The 13,889-nt window shown below is 46.6% G+C and overlaps 1 pseudogene and 1 gene segment (V, D, J or C); both read left to right on the top strand.

Moving 5' to 3' along the window:
• LOC149120180 (Ig heavy chain V-A1 region BS-5-like) overlaps nt 1-13,889 on the top strand; it is a 480,385-nt gene that overhangs the window by 315,758 nt on the left and 150,738 nt on the right.
• LOC149120182 (vinculin-like) overlaps nt 1,591-13,889 on the top strand; it is a 34,577-nt pseudogene continuing 22,278 nt past the window's right edge.

Below are 13,889 nucleotides of genomic sequence, written 5' to 3'. Positions count from 1 at the left end.
CTTCTGCCCTTATCTTTAGGGGACATTTCCCTTTCTGTTTCCATTTTACTGGTCCTCATCCTCCCATCAATCTCCCAAGACCCAGAGCCCAGGCAATTCAGTTAAGAAGGAAATCACTGTGCCTCCAAAAATGGTTTTGGGCTTTCCGTGTTGCTGCTGACCCTACAAAAAAATGTGAATGACAGAGTTATAGCAAGAGAGGAAGAGACCAACAGATGGAGGGAGAATTCCTTCCACTGGTCACTTCGTGAATGGCGGCAAAGGCTGGGATGGCTCAGCCTAAAGTCTGGAGCCTGGAACTTCTCCCAGTTTCCCGCAGGGTTGGAAGGGGACAAACACTTGGGTCATGGTACACAGTGATCACCATTGCACTGCCTACCTCTGTGAGTTCAAGCTTGTGGGCTGCATATATAACTAATGTCACATACTATATGTCCACATCTACCTGGTTATTTCTGTTAGCATATTATGCTCCAGGCTGACCCACGTTTCATAATGACAGAAAAATCTCATTCTTTTCTTTCTTTTTTTTTTTTTTTTTTGACAGGCAGAGTGGACAGTGAGAGAGAGAGACAGAGAGAAAGGTCTTCCTTTGCCGTTGGTTCACCCTCCAATGGCCGCCGCGGCCGGCGCGCTGCAGCCGGCACACCGCGCCGATCCAATGACAGGAGCCAGGAGCCAGGTGCTTTTCCTGGTCTCCCATGGGGTGCAGGGCCCAAGCACCTGGGACATCCTCCACTGCACTCCCAGGCCACAGCAGAGAGCTTGCCTGGAAGAGGGGCAACCTGGACAGAATCCAGCGCCCCGACCGGGACTAGAACCCAGTGTGCCAGCGCTGCTAGGCAGAGGATTAGCCTAGTAAGCCGCGGCGCCGGCCTAACAATCTCATTCTTAATACTGAATAAGATTCTATGTCCAAATGTGTAAGGATCCATTCACTGTTTTATGCACACTTGATCTTTGTTGGCTGAACTACTGTGAACAAAGCTGTAAGCTGAACCTAGGACTGCAGATGAATTGTGACACAGTGACTTCTACCCAGTGCTTGATCTCAACTCAGAGTCATGATTACTAGACACAGGGAAGAGGGGGGAACAGGGGACGGCTGATACCAGGACACAAAGCACCACTCACAGGAAGGAATAATTCTGCCCACACCACAGTGGGCTGACTCAGTTCACCACAACACACGACAGGTTCCACAAATAACTAGAACTGAGGTTTCCAGGCCTCCCAACAGAGTGATGGAAAGGAGGTGGAAATGTGCATGACACTGAGTTCATCTGTGCCCATTTCTACCATGCACATTCCAGTAGCACACAAACCCCACTACCATGTACAGTGTTCTGTGTTCAGGAACAGTTTTAAACAGTTTAAATAGTTTTTAAACTTTAAGGCAATGGATGAATAAGGAAACAAAACATAGTTAACCTTAAAAAAATACACTTGCAGTCCTTCATCTGTTTAAAAGTGGGCGACAGGCATTAGGACAAAATTGGCTAAGTCCCCAATAGGGACACCCGTGTTCCCGTCAGAGAACTGACTGAGCCCAGCCTCACGGCTTCCCACACTTTTCCCCCATAATGCATCATGGGAAACTGTAGGTGATGCTACAAGCAAATGAACCCCTATGTCTGACATTGGAATTACAGTCACATTTTCTTGCTCCAGGGTTCAGAAAGACTAACTCCTAGATGTCATAGGCATTTGGGATGTCTGGGGCTCTCAACCCAAAGGCAGAAATTTCCCATTGTCACCTTTTCTGTCCATCTCTACATTTCTGTATCTCTCACCCCTTCTCTCTCTATCACTGTACCAATGTCTATCATACAGATGAAAAGGAACTAATGGGTATTTAAATAAATGAGGGACATGATATTGCTAACACTGGATATGAAGGGTACACACAAATTAAAATGAAACAAGGTCATTGCCTTCAACTTTGTAAAATAATGATAACATAAAAATTCACATGATCTAAATCCTATCATAGCCATCACCCTACACACCCAGGTCACCACGTCTGCCATGGGCTCTCTCCTGTCTGAGGCATCTGACCCCATGCCTGCTATATAGCAGCAGCACATGCAAATAGGGCCTCCCTCTGGCCATGAAAACCTGCCCAGCCCTCACCCTGCAGCTCTGGCACAGGAGCTCCAGCCCCAGGACCTCCAGGTGTCCACTCAGTGATCACACTCAACACAGACGCTCACCATGGAGACTGGGCTGCGCTGGCTTCTCCTGGTCGCTGTGCTCAAAGGTAATGATGGAGAATGCGGGGCACTGAGTCTGGGAGAGGACGTGAGTGAGAGACACAGAGAGTGTGAGTGACAGTGTCCTGACCATGTCGTCTGTGTTTGCAGGTGTCCAGTGTCAGTCGGTGGAGGAGTCCGGGGGTCGCCTGGTCAAGCCTGACGAAACCCTGACACTCACCTGCACAGTCTCTGGAATCGACCTCAGTAGCAATGCAATGAGCTGGGTCCGCCAGGCTCCAGGGGAGGGGCTGGAATGGATCGGAACCATTAGTACTGGTGGTAGCACATACTACGCGAGCTGGGCAAAAGGCCGATTCACCATCTCCAAAACCTCGACCACGGTGGATCTGAAAATGACCAGTCTGACAGCCGCGGACACGGCCACCTATTTCTGTGCCAGAGACACAGTGAGGGGCCCTCACACTGAGCCCAGACACAAACCTCCCTGCAGGGGCGCGCGGCTCCACCAGGGGGCACACAAAACGTACGAGGCCAGATTCTGGTCCTGCACAGGCGCAGAGGGAGATGAAGCCCTGGTTTCCAGTCAGGGAATTGGGGTTTGCTCTCCTGTAACAGTTTTGAGGGAAGAATTCTACTTTTTGATTCTGTCCCTCCCAACTTCAATGACGGAGAGAAAGTTTGATGTAAAAGGAAGAAGTCCTAATTGAACAATTTGGTTCATGGACAGCGACTGTCGCTCACCAGGGTCAGAGATGTGGGAATATTGAGGGCACTATTGAGTCTCTTCCAACCTGACTCCGGACAGCACCCTCAGGGCACCGAAAGCTTTGGACAGTTTCAGTTTTCCCTGTATAACCAGGGACAGCCGAGACAGGGCCGTTGATCTGTTAAACAGCAACTATTCCACTCATCCCTCTCCTGCCACAACCAGCAAGTGTACACTGAACCAACCTTTGACTTTACATGTGGGTGATCCACACAAACTTTCGATAGACTTTATGCTCGATTTCCATTTCCCTTTAATCCTGGAACAGTCTGTGGTCCCTGTGTGAACGTCACAGCACTCAGGACTGTACTTGCAGCTCAGCTGTGTCTCAGGCTGAGCTTCTGCAGGCACCTGGGAAGCCTACAGGGACTTCCTCATCCTCTAGGTCCTGGGACCCTCCTTGAGGGCTCCCTGCCTGATCTCAGGAAGGAAATGCACTGGACATCAGTAGTCAAGGTCATCACTGAATGGAAAGTGTTGGGTGTGCACTTCGGGCTTATCTGATTCTGCTCCAGTGTCGTGGGAACCCCTGCACCTGCTGTGGTTCAGGGAGAGCAGAAAGTGGGACACACAGTGGCTGTGCACTCTGGGGCTGGAGTCCACATCACTGGGATCTGTGTCTGTGGCTCCAGCATGATGACCAATGTCCTGAGGCTGAATCACAGCTGCAGGAAGAGCCAGTCCAGCAACCATGTGTCCAAAGTCCCTGCTCTTTACTCCATGTCTATGCTGACTGGGGTCATCAATCCATTTGTCGTCTTTCATCTATTTAGAGAGGGAGACACCCAGGCTGCATATCAGAGTTCTGGACAGAGCACATTTACACTATTTCTATACTTGGAAGTGAAAATACATTCTGAAGACAGCAGATGATGGATCAGTTAGGAGTCCCCATGAAAAACGTGCGAACGCTATTGCAGTTCCCTGCTCCTGGGTTCCACCTGCCAGTCCTTGAATGAACTGGCATTTATTTATCATCTGCATAAAACATTGGCAAACACAACCCCAGTATTCAGAGAACTTAATCTGCAGTTGGCCATTTTTGTCATTTCCTTTTCATAAATGTTTGATAAATAATAACTGAACATAGACATGAGATAAATGATATTTGTTCAAAAATGACTGTATCAATTGATGGAATTATGAAGTCATTCTTATTGACATGCTCATCACAAAATCCACATGTTCCCATGGTCGAATGTCAGTTTCCTGTGTTGGAATTCTGTAGACACAATATTCTCTTAACCTCTGTCACCATGCTGTACAGTAGATCCTTCAGTGTGTGGATCCTGTGGGACTGAAACTCTGACCTTGCTCCACCGTCTCCTCTGTTACCCCCACACTCAGACTTTGGTCTTCACAATTGTATTATGTCTCCGTGAGTTCATCCTTTTATCCCATGTAACTAGCATCACATATTATCTGTCTTCTTGGACTAGATGGTATACTGTACATTTACTGACACATTATCCTTAGGCATTATTCTCAGCATTATCCAAGTTATCCAAGACATCAGAATTTCTTCCTCTTTACTGCCTTATAAACTTCATGTTAAAATATAACTCTGTCCATTTGTCCATTATCCATCCTTCCTCAAGGCTAATTTCACTGGATTATATGTGTGACCTCTTGAGAATGACGCTGCTTTAATTGAACATGGGACTGCAGAGCTGTTTGCCATAGTGACTGCACATCCCGTGGTCTCCTCCCTGGGATTTCATATTCCTTCTACCCAGGAATGGTGTTGGAGGATCCTGTGATAATTCTATTTCTCAGCTTCTGATGTTTTCTATGAAAGATTTCCTAATTTACCTGACTCCAGCCTTTACCAGGTTATCTTCTCTCTCTTCCTGCACAACATGTGTCAGCTCTGGTATGTCTGGTGATACTCAGTCTAACAAAGGGATGGGATATCTCATTGTTTCTCCAACATGTACGTGCATGATGATCCCAGATAAAGCATTTTACATGTTTGCCTTTACACATGCTATTAAAAATTACAGATATACTTTTACCTCTTTTAAAACTTGCATTTGTCCAAAAAGAAAAAGAGACAGAGACTGATAGACAGTGGTATACTGAATCCTGGGTAACTTCCCAGATGCCATAAAAGAGGAATTGGGTCAGATCATAGCCAGGTGCATGGAATTCAGTCCAAGTCTCACACATGGGATTAACTCAGATTTTCCCACTGCCCCTCAGAGTGCACATTGGCAGGAATCTGAAACTGGACCCAAACTAGGACCTAAACATAAGCATCCATACAGGAGCAGGAATCCCATGTGATACCTTCAAGGCCGCTCCTGTCACCACCTTGTCAGTCACTGCATTTGAATAATTGATTTCTTCCCTTGGGATTCAGTGGCTTGAGTTCATTCAACATTAGGAGATAGGCTCCTATTCATATGCACAGTTATCTTTCATTTCTTTTAAATATCTACTTATTTTATTTGAAAGGCAGTGTTATGGCAACAGAGGAAGAGACCAACAGAGGGAGAGAGAAGCTTCCATCCACTGGTTTCCTTCCTGAATGGCTGCAAAGGCTGGGCAAGGGCAAGACTGTAGCCAGGAGCCTGGAACTTCCTCCAGTTTCCCACGAGGCTTGAAGGGGACACACACTTGAGTCATCGTTGACAGAGTTCCCTGGTCCATGAGCAGGGAGCTGGATTTGAAGTGCAGCAAGCAGGGTCTGAACCCATGCTGCTGAGTGATGCTGCTAAGGATGGCAGGTTAACCTGCGGGGCCACAACATTGGCCCCTACGGGTGTGATCTGAAAATACTTTCTCCCCATCTGCGGGCGACTCCTGGTTCTTCAATCACTCTCTTTATTCTGCAGAAGCTCTGTGGTTGGATCCATTATCTTTTGCCTATTTTTGCTTGGTTGCCTGTACTTTGGAGATTATCAAAATATCATTGCCCAAACCAATGTCAGCTTGCTTTTGTCCAGTGTTTTCTTCTAGAACTGTACTGTCTCGGCTCTTGCTTTTAAGGCATTCCTCAAGTTCACTCTGTTTCTGCATCTGGTGTGAGATGACATCATAATTGAATTATTTCAGGTGCATTCAAGTTTCCCCAAACCCAGGTAATGACAGGAAACCCATCCCCATCCTGTGCTTTTTTCACCGTGCATTCTCAGAACTCACAGTCTCAGAACGTGTTCCTTTATTTCTAGGTTCTGTTCTGTCCCAGGGCTCTGGGTGTCTATCTTATCCCAGCACCAGGCTTGATTTAGCTCAGATGTGATGAAGCCTCCTGCTTTGCCATCACAAACCTTGATTTTCTTCATGTGAATTCTTGAAGTTTCTTCCTTTTCCTGGAAAAAATGCCAGGCTATTTCACAGGAAATGCATTGAATCTGTGAATCACATTGTAGCTTGCCTATTTTAACAAGCTCATTCCCTCAAATCCACGACTATGTCATTCCAATTTACAGGGAATCATCAAATTCCTTTTCACTTTTTAAATTATTATGTATTGCAGAAGTATGAGTGAAGACCCCTATCTTACGTCTTACACAAAACTCCACTCAACATGGATTAAAGATCTAAATCTATGACCCTACACCATCCAGTTATTAGAGAACATTTGTGAAACCCTGCAAGACACTGGCACAGGTAAAGAGTTCTTGGAAAAGACCTGAGACATAGGAAGTCAAAGCCAAAATTAATAAATGGGATTGTATCAAATCGGGAAGTCTCTGTGTGGCAAAAGAAACACTCAGGCAAGTGAAGAGGCATCTGACAGCATGTGCAAAATTATTTGCAAGCTATGCAACGGATATGGATTAATAACCAGAATCTGTAAAAAATTAAGAAATTCAAAAAACAAAACAAACAACCCAGTTAAGAGATGGGCCAAGACTCAGACATTTTTCAAAAAAAGAAGTCCAAATTACCTACAGACATAGAAAAAATGTTCAGGATCACTAGCGGTCAGGGAAATGCAAATCAAAACCACAAGGAGGTTTCACTTCACCCCAGCTAGAATGGCTTCATACGGAAATCAACAAACATCAAATGCTGGCGAGGATGTGGGGGAAAAAGTACCCTAATCCACTGTTGGTGGGAATGCAAACTGGTAAAGCCACTATGGAAGACACTATGGAGATATCTCAAAAATCTGAATATAGTCCTACCTTATATGACCCAGGAATCCCACTCCTGGGAACTTACCCAAGGGAAATGAATTCACTACACACAAGACATACCTGTACCTCCATGTTATAGAAATTGTGGGATATGTGTGCTATCCAATACTACACAGTGGTAAAAAAAATGAAATCCAGTCATTTGCAACAGAATAGATGATTCTAGAAAAGATCATAGTTAGTGAAATAAGCCAGTCCCTAAGGGACAAATACCACATGTGCTTCCTGATAGGTGAGACCTAATAGAGCACCCAAAAGGAAATCTAGGGAAGTGATGGCTTGAGCTGCCCTTGTCTTGACTGTCGAGGAACAGTTTTTTGTTTATTTGGTTTTTTGTTTATTTTCCTTCTATTTGTTGAACTCTACTTAACATAGAGTTAATCATATGTATATAAAGTCAATTGAAAAGAGATCTCAGTAAAAAAATAAGAATAGGAATCAGAGAGGGAGGAAGGAAGTTTGTAACTGTAAAGCTGTATAGTTCTGCATACTTTCCTACAGACATACTTCTGAGGGTACAGTTTTAACACTTGTCACAGGGCTCCAAGTCCCGTTAAGCTTAGTGGTAAAAATGCCATTGTAATTGTTAAAGTGATCATATTGAGTGTTAAGGTGAATATATAGGTAGGATTAAGTTTTAAAGTGATCATAGAAATAGGGTCAAGTGCCTGGTAATAATAAGAGATAGAATTAAAAAGGAGAGAATGTTCCAACATGGGAAGCAGTCCACACAGAAGACTCAAAGAATGACAATCACTTTAAGTAACACTCTGACCTCAGATGCAGCACCTAAGTCTTCCTGGTCTGACTGAAAAGCCCATGAGAACATTTCAGCCAAGGCACTGTGGCAAAAATATTCTACATGAAGGTTCTCTGTGAGTGAGACCCGTGGGGAAAGAAGTGGCCATCAAAGAAGGAAGTACTTTTCTCTCAAGGGAGGAGAGAACTTCCACTTTGCTTATGGCCTTGTCTAAATACTGAAAGAATTTGTAGATTCAAAAGGCTTTCATAGCCTAAGCAGCTCATGTCAAGAGCCTCGGGTGGTCACTGATGTCATACGTAAGAGTGTTAATTGTTAAATTAACAACAGGGGCACTGTGCACTAACTCCCCATGCACGACCTCTGTCCTCAATGAGTTGTATTATGAGAGTTAACTGTAAAACCAGTTCTCAGTGTGTGTGTGTGTGTGTGTGTATTGTTGAAATCTTCACTTAGTATAGAGTTGGCTTCTGTTTACAAACTAATTGAAAATGAATCTTAATGGAGCATGGGACTGGCAAGGGGAGAGGGAAGAGGAAGAGGGGTGGGAATGTAGGTGGGAGGGTGGGTATGGTGGGAGAAAATGTATTCCAAAAGTTGTACTTATGAAATTTGTATTCCTTAAAAATTTTTCAAATATTAAAAATTAAAAAACAATAATATTGTTATGTGGACATCATTCACCCGAATCCTAAATTGCCTCCAAGGTTTTTGAAGTGTTTTTGATGCTACAAATGTAATTTTTTAGAAAAGATTCTTTTATTTATTGAAAGTCAGAGTTACAGAGAGAGAGAAGAGACCCAGAGAAAGAGTTCTTCCACCTGCTGGTTCACTCCCCAGACGACAGTGACACCAGGAGCCAGGAGTTTCTTCAGGGTCTCCCACTTGGACACAGAGGCCCAAGCACTACGGCCATGCTTTTCTGCTTTCCCAGGTGCATCAGCAAGAGACAGAATGAAAGACGAACACACAGCATTATGGGATGCAGGCAACACAGGTGGAGGATTCACCTGCTACACCACAGTGACGTTTTCTGCATTTTCTGCACTTTTGTTCTCAATGTACAATGTACCACTGATTTTCACAAATGGCATGAGGTAGTGGAGTATATTTTTATCCATCATTTCCTGCACGTGCTGTCAGCCCTGTGTTGGCAGTTTGTTTCGGATAGCACTTTCCCCCAGTCACACATGCACTGTGCAGACTCATCCCCTTGCCCAGATGCAGTGGGAGGTGAATCGCTGGTTCCTTCAGAAAATTGGGGTTTGTGGTCCTGTAACTGTTTCCTACGTTCCGATCTGGATGGTTGATTCTGTCCCTAGCACCGATCACTGAGCAGAAGTTTTGGTATCACGGGAAGACGTCACATGAACAAAATGGAGTCGTTTCTGGAGGAATGAATGACATCTCTGGGGTTCCCAGCATCTGAGACCTGAGGGAGCTCTGGGCACCCGGGGAGGCTTTTCCAGTCCGAGTCACTGAAGAGCTCTCTGTGGTATTCTCTGATGACGTCATCGGGGACCCCGCTGAGAGCCCAGGGGCAGTGTGGAGCCGGTCAGGGGCTATGGATGCTGCAGTGTTTCACATCCATGCCCTCCCCTCCTGCACAGCTGGGCCCCCGAGGGACAGAGCTGACCCCATGGTCCTGTTCCCTGGGGCTCCCGTGTCCATTCTCTACAGCTGTGCCCTCGTCTCCCTTTCACTTCCTCACCCTGAACTCACAGGTTGAGGTCCACGTGCTCCAAACCCCAGGTCAGGGATTAACCTGCAGCTCAGGGGTGGCTCAGGCTGTGGCTCCTAGAACTCCTGCTTGTTCTTCCTCACTCACGTCTCTTGGGATCCCCGGACCTGCTCTCATTTGCAAGCAGAGGTGGACGTTGGTAGTGCAAGGGCTCAGACTCATGGAAAACACTGGGTGTGGAGAGGTCTTGTTCCCCACACTCTGCTGGCCTTGTCTCCATCTCAGGGAGACCAGCAGGTGGGACAGCCCAGTGACATCTGCACTAGAGTCCAGGTGGTTCTGGACTGTGTCCCTGTGAGCCCACCAATGATCCAACCCTGGAGCTGCATCCCTGCTGCATGAAGGGCCTGCCCCAGAGACTGTGTGTCCAGAGACCCCGACTCCTTCCTCCAGGGACTGCCCGCACCTGTTCTCAGCCATGCTCCTCCTTCTGTGGAAGCAAAATTGTCCTTGCTTTCTCTCAACTCTATCATCACCAGGAATGAACAAATTTTCTGCTCCTCACCAGGATAGCTGCATCAACCCCATGTGTTTACTAAATGTCTCCTGCAAAAATGCAATTGTTCACTCGTGTAGGATTCTTACAGAATCTGAAACAATTCTCTCAGCTGATATAGAAATGACTATTTCTGAGTTTCTACATTTAAATTCAGAGACACGTGTGACTCTATGTTTCAGGTGGGAACAGAGGAGTGGCTGAGTGTTGTTCTTTGACTCTTTTATTCTGCCTGTTAGTACCATCATGCAGTACCCCAGATAGGAGGTGTATGGAGCAAAAAGGTTTATTGAGCTCACAGCTGTAGAGGCTGGAAGTCCAGGATCAGACAGTGAGAATGTTGTGTTATCAGGCATCATAACACTGTGAACACGGATGGGAGGGACCCCATCCCCACACAGGACGTCAGACGAGACCAGGGTTGACTCTAGCAGCCCTGTGCTCTGTGACTCCAGCAGCCCTGTGCTCTGTGCTGTAGCTATGAAACCTATGAAAACCTGCCCAGCCCTCACCCTGCAGCTCTGACACAGGAGCTCCAGCCCCAGGACTCCCAGGTGTCCACTCAGTGAGCGCACTCAACACAGACGCTCACCATGGAGACTGGGCTGCGCTGGTTTCTCCTGGTCACTGTGCTGAAAGGTAATGATGGAGAATGCGGGGTACTGAGTCTGGGAGAGGATGTGAGTGAGAGACACAGAGAGCATGAGTGACAGCTTCCTGACCAGGACGTCTGTGTTTGCATGTGTCCAGTGTCAGGAGCAACTTGACGAGTCCGGGGGAGGCCTGGTCAAGCCTGGGGATCCCTGAAACTCTCCTGCAAAGCCTCTGTATTCACCATCAGTAGCTACAGCATGCAATGGGTCTGCCAGGCTCCAGGGAAGGGGCTGAAGTGGATCGCATACATTAACACTGGTAGTGGTAGCGCATACTACGCGAGCTGGGTGAATGACCAATTCACCATCTCCAGCAACACCAGGTGTCTCTGCAACTGAATAGTCGACAGCCCCGGACACGACCACGTATTTCTGTGCAGTAGACACAGAGAGGGGCCCTCAGGCTGAGCCCAGACACAAACCTCCCTCAGGGGAGTGCAGCTCCACCAGGGGGAGCACAAGACGCACTGAGTCCAGTTCTGGTCCTGCTCAGATGCAGAGGGAAATGAAGCCCTGTTTTATTTAGGGAATTGGGGTTTCCTCTCCGGCAACAGTTTTTTTTTTTTTTTTGACAGGTAGAGTGGATAGTGAGAGAGATAGAGAGACAGAGAGAAAGGTCTTCCTTTTGCCATTGGTTCACCCTCAAAAGGCCACCGCAGCCGGCGCACTACAGCCGGCACATCGCACTGATCTGAAGCCAGGAGCCAGGTGCTTCTCCTGGCCTCCCATGGGGTGCAGGGCCCAAATACATGGGCCATCCTCCACTGCACTCCCAGGCCATAGCAGAGGGCTGGCCTGGAAGAGGGGCAACCGGGACAGAATCCGGCACCCTGACTGGGACTAGAACCCAGTGTGCTGGCACCGCAAGGTGGAGGATTAGACTACTGAACCGCGGCGCCGGCTCCTGCAACAGTTTTGAGCGAGTAATTCTATTTCATGATTGTGTCCCTTCCACTGACGTCACTGATATAGAGAAGTTTGATGTGACAGGAAGAAGTCCTATATGGACACATTCAGGTTAGTGAACTATGACAGTGGTCACCAGGATGAGAGATACGGGACTATCTGGGGAGAGCCCATGAGTGTTTTCCTGTCTGACTCAAGACAGCGTTCTCAGGGCACTGCCGACTTTAGGATAATTTTATTTTTCCCTTCAACCTAGAGAGAGCCAAGGCAGAGTCTTGATTTGTTACCTCAATTATATAAGTCGTCCTACTCCTCCTGTCAGAGTAGCCTGTGTGCTAAACTGAACCAACCATCTTACTCTAAACTCTGGGTGTTCTGCATTCACTTTCTACAGACTTTATACCCAATCTCCATTTCCCTTTAATCCTGGAACAGTCTGTGGTCCCTGTGTGTACGTCACAGCACTCAGGAATGCCCTTGCAGCTCAACTGTGTTTCAGGCTGAGCTTCTGCAGGCACCTGGGAAGCCTACAGGGACTTCCTCATTCTCTAGGTCCTGGGACCCTCCTGTGGGCTCCCTGCCTGAACTCAAGAGAGAAATGTGCTGGACAGCAAAGGTCAAGGTCATAACTGAATGGAAAGTGTTGGGTGTGCACTTCCAGCTGATCTGGTTCTGCTCCAGTGTCGTGGACCCCCTGCACCTGCTGTGGTTGAGGGAGAGCAGAAAGTGGGACACACAGTGGCTGTGCACTCTGGGGCTGGAGTCCACATCACGGGAGCTGTGTCTGTGCCTCCAGCTTGATGCCCAGTGTCCTGAGGCTAGAATCACAGTTGCAGGAAGAGCCAGTCCCAGAGACCATGTGTCCAGAGTCCCTGCTCTTCACTCCATGTCTATGCTCACTTGCATCATCAATGCATTTGGAATCTTTCCTCAGTATCATATAGGGAAACACCCAACCTGCATACAGAGTGCTAGATGGAGCCCATTTACACATTTCCCATACTTGTACTGACAATGCACCCTGGAAGACAGTAGATGATGGATCTGCTATGAGGCCCCATCACCAAGGTGGGAACACTGATGCAGTTCCATGCTGCTGGGTTCCAGCTGCCAAGCCTTGAGTACACTACCTTCATTTATCATCTCAATAAAACATTGGCAAACACAACACCAGTATTCAGAGATCTGAATCTTCATGATTGGCCATTGTACATCCTTTTATCCCATGTAGGTAGCATCACATATTATGTGTCTTCCTGGCCTGGATGGTTAGCAGAGTGTACTTTTACTGACATATTATCCTAGGCACATTATTCTCCAGGATCATCCAAGTTGTCCAAAATTACAGAATTTCTTACTCTGTACTTCTTTTAAACTTCCTTTTAAAATGTAACTTTGTCCATTTCTTCATTTTCCATTCTTTCTTCCATGAGATGTCACTGGATCATATGTGTGAACTCTTTTGAATGGCGGTGCTTTAAACAAACAGGAACTGCAGAGGTGTTTGCCACAGTGACTGCAGATCCCATGGACACCTCCCTGGGTTTTCATATTCATTGTCCATGCAATGGTGCTTGAACATCATGTAATAATTCTATTTCTCAGTTTTTGATGCTTTTCCATACGGTTTTACTAATTAACCTGACACAGACTTGTACCAGGGTTATCATCTCTCTCTACCTCCATAAAACATGTCAGCTCTGGTATGTCTGGTAATAGGCATTCTAACAGGAGCGATGCGATGTCTCATTGTGCTTCTAACATGGACATACACGATGTTCCCCGATTTGTAGCATTTTATATGCTTGCCTTTATATCTTCTTTTAAAATTTATAGAAATGATATAAATTTTAAATTTAACATTTTATTTGAGAACTTGTCTTTATGTATTTGTCCGAACCACTAAGAGACTGAGACTGACAGTGATCTTCTAATTCTGGTCACTTCACAGATGGCTACAAAGCTTCAGCTGGGTCAGGCGACAGCCAGGTGCTTGGAATTCTGTCCAGGTGTCACCTATGGCATCCCAGAGGGGCTTAGGCAGGAATCTGAAACTGGAACCAAGCTAGGACACAGCACTAAGCATCCTGATACCGGAGGCAGGAATCCCACAGGCTCACTCCAGTGCTGCTCCTGTCACCACCTTATCATCGCTGCATGTACACAATTGATTTCTTCCCTTGGGATTCAGTTGCTTGAGATC

Source organism: Oryctolagus cuniculus, chromosome 20, assembly GCF_051225735.1.
Source record: "Oryctolagus cuniculus isolate XC-2025 breed Fujian yellow rabbit chromosome 20, ASM5122573v1, whole genome shotgun sequence".
NCBI classification, from domain to species: Eukaryota; Metazoa; Chordata; class Mammalia; order Lagomorpha; family Leporidae; genus Oryctolagus; species Oryctolagus cuniculus.
Note: the sequence above shows the minus strand (reverse complement) of the source record. Positions and strands in the feature narration are given on the sequence as shown.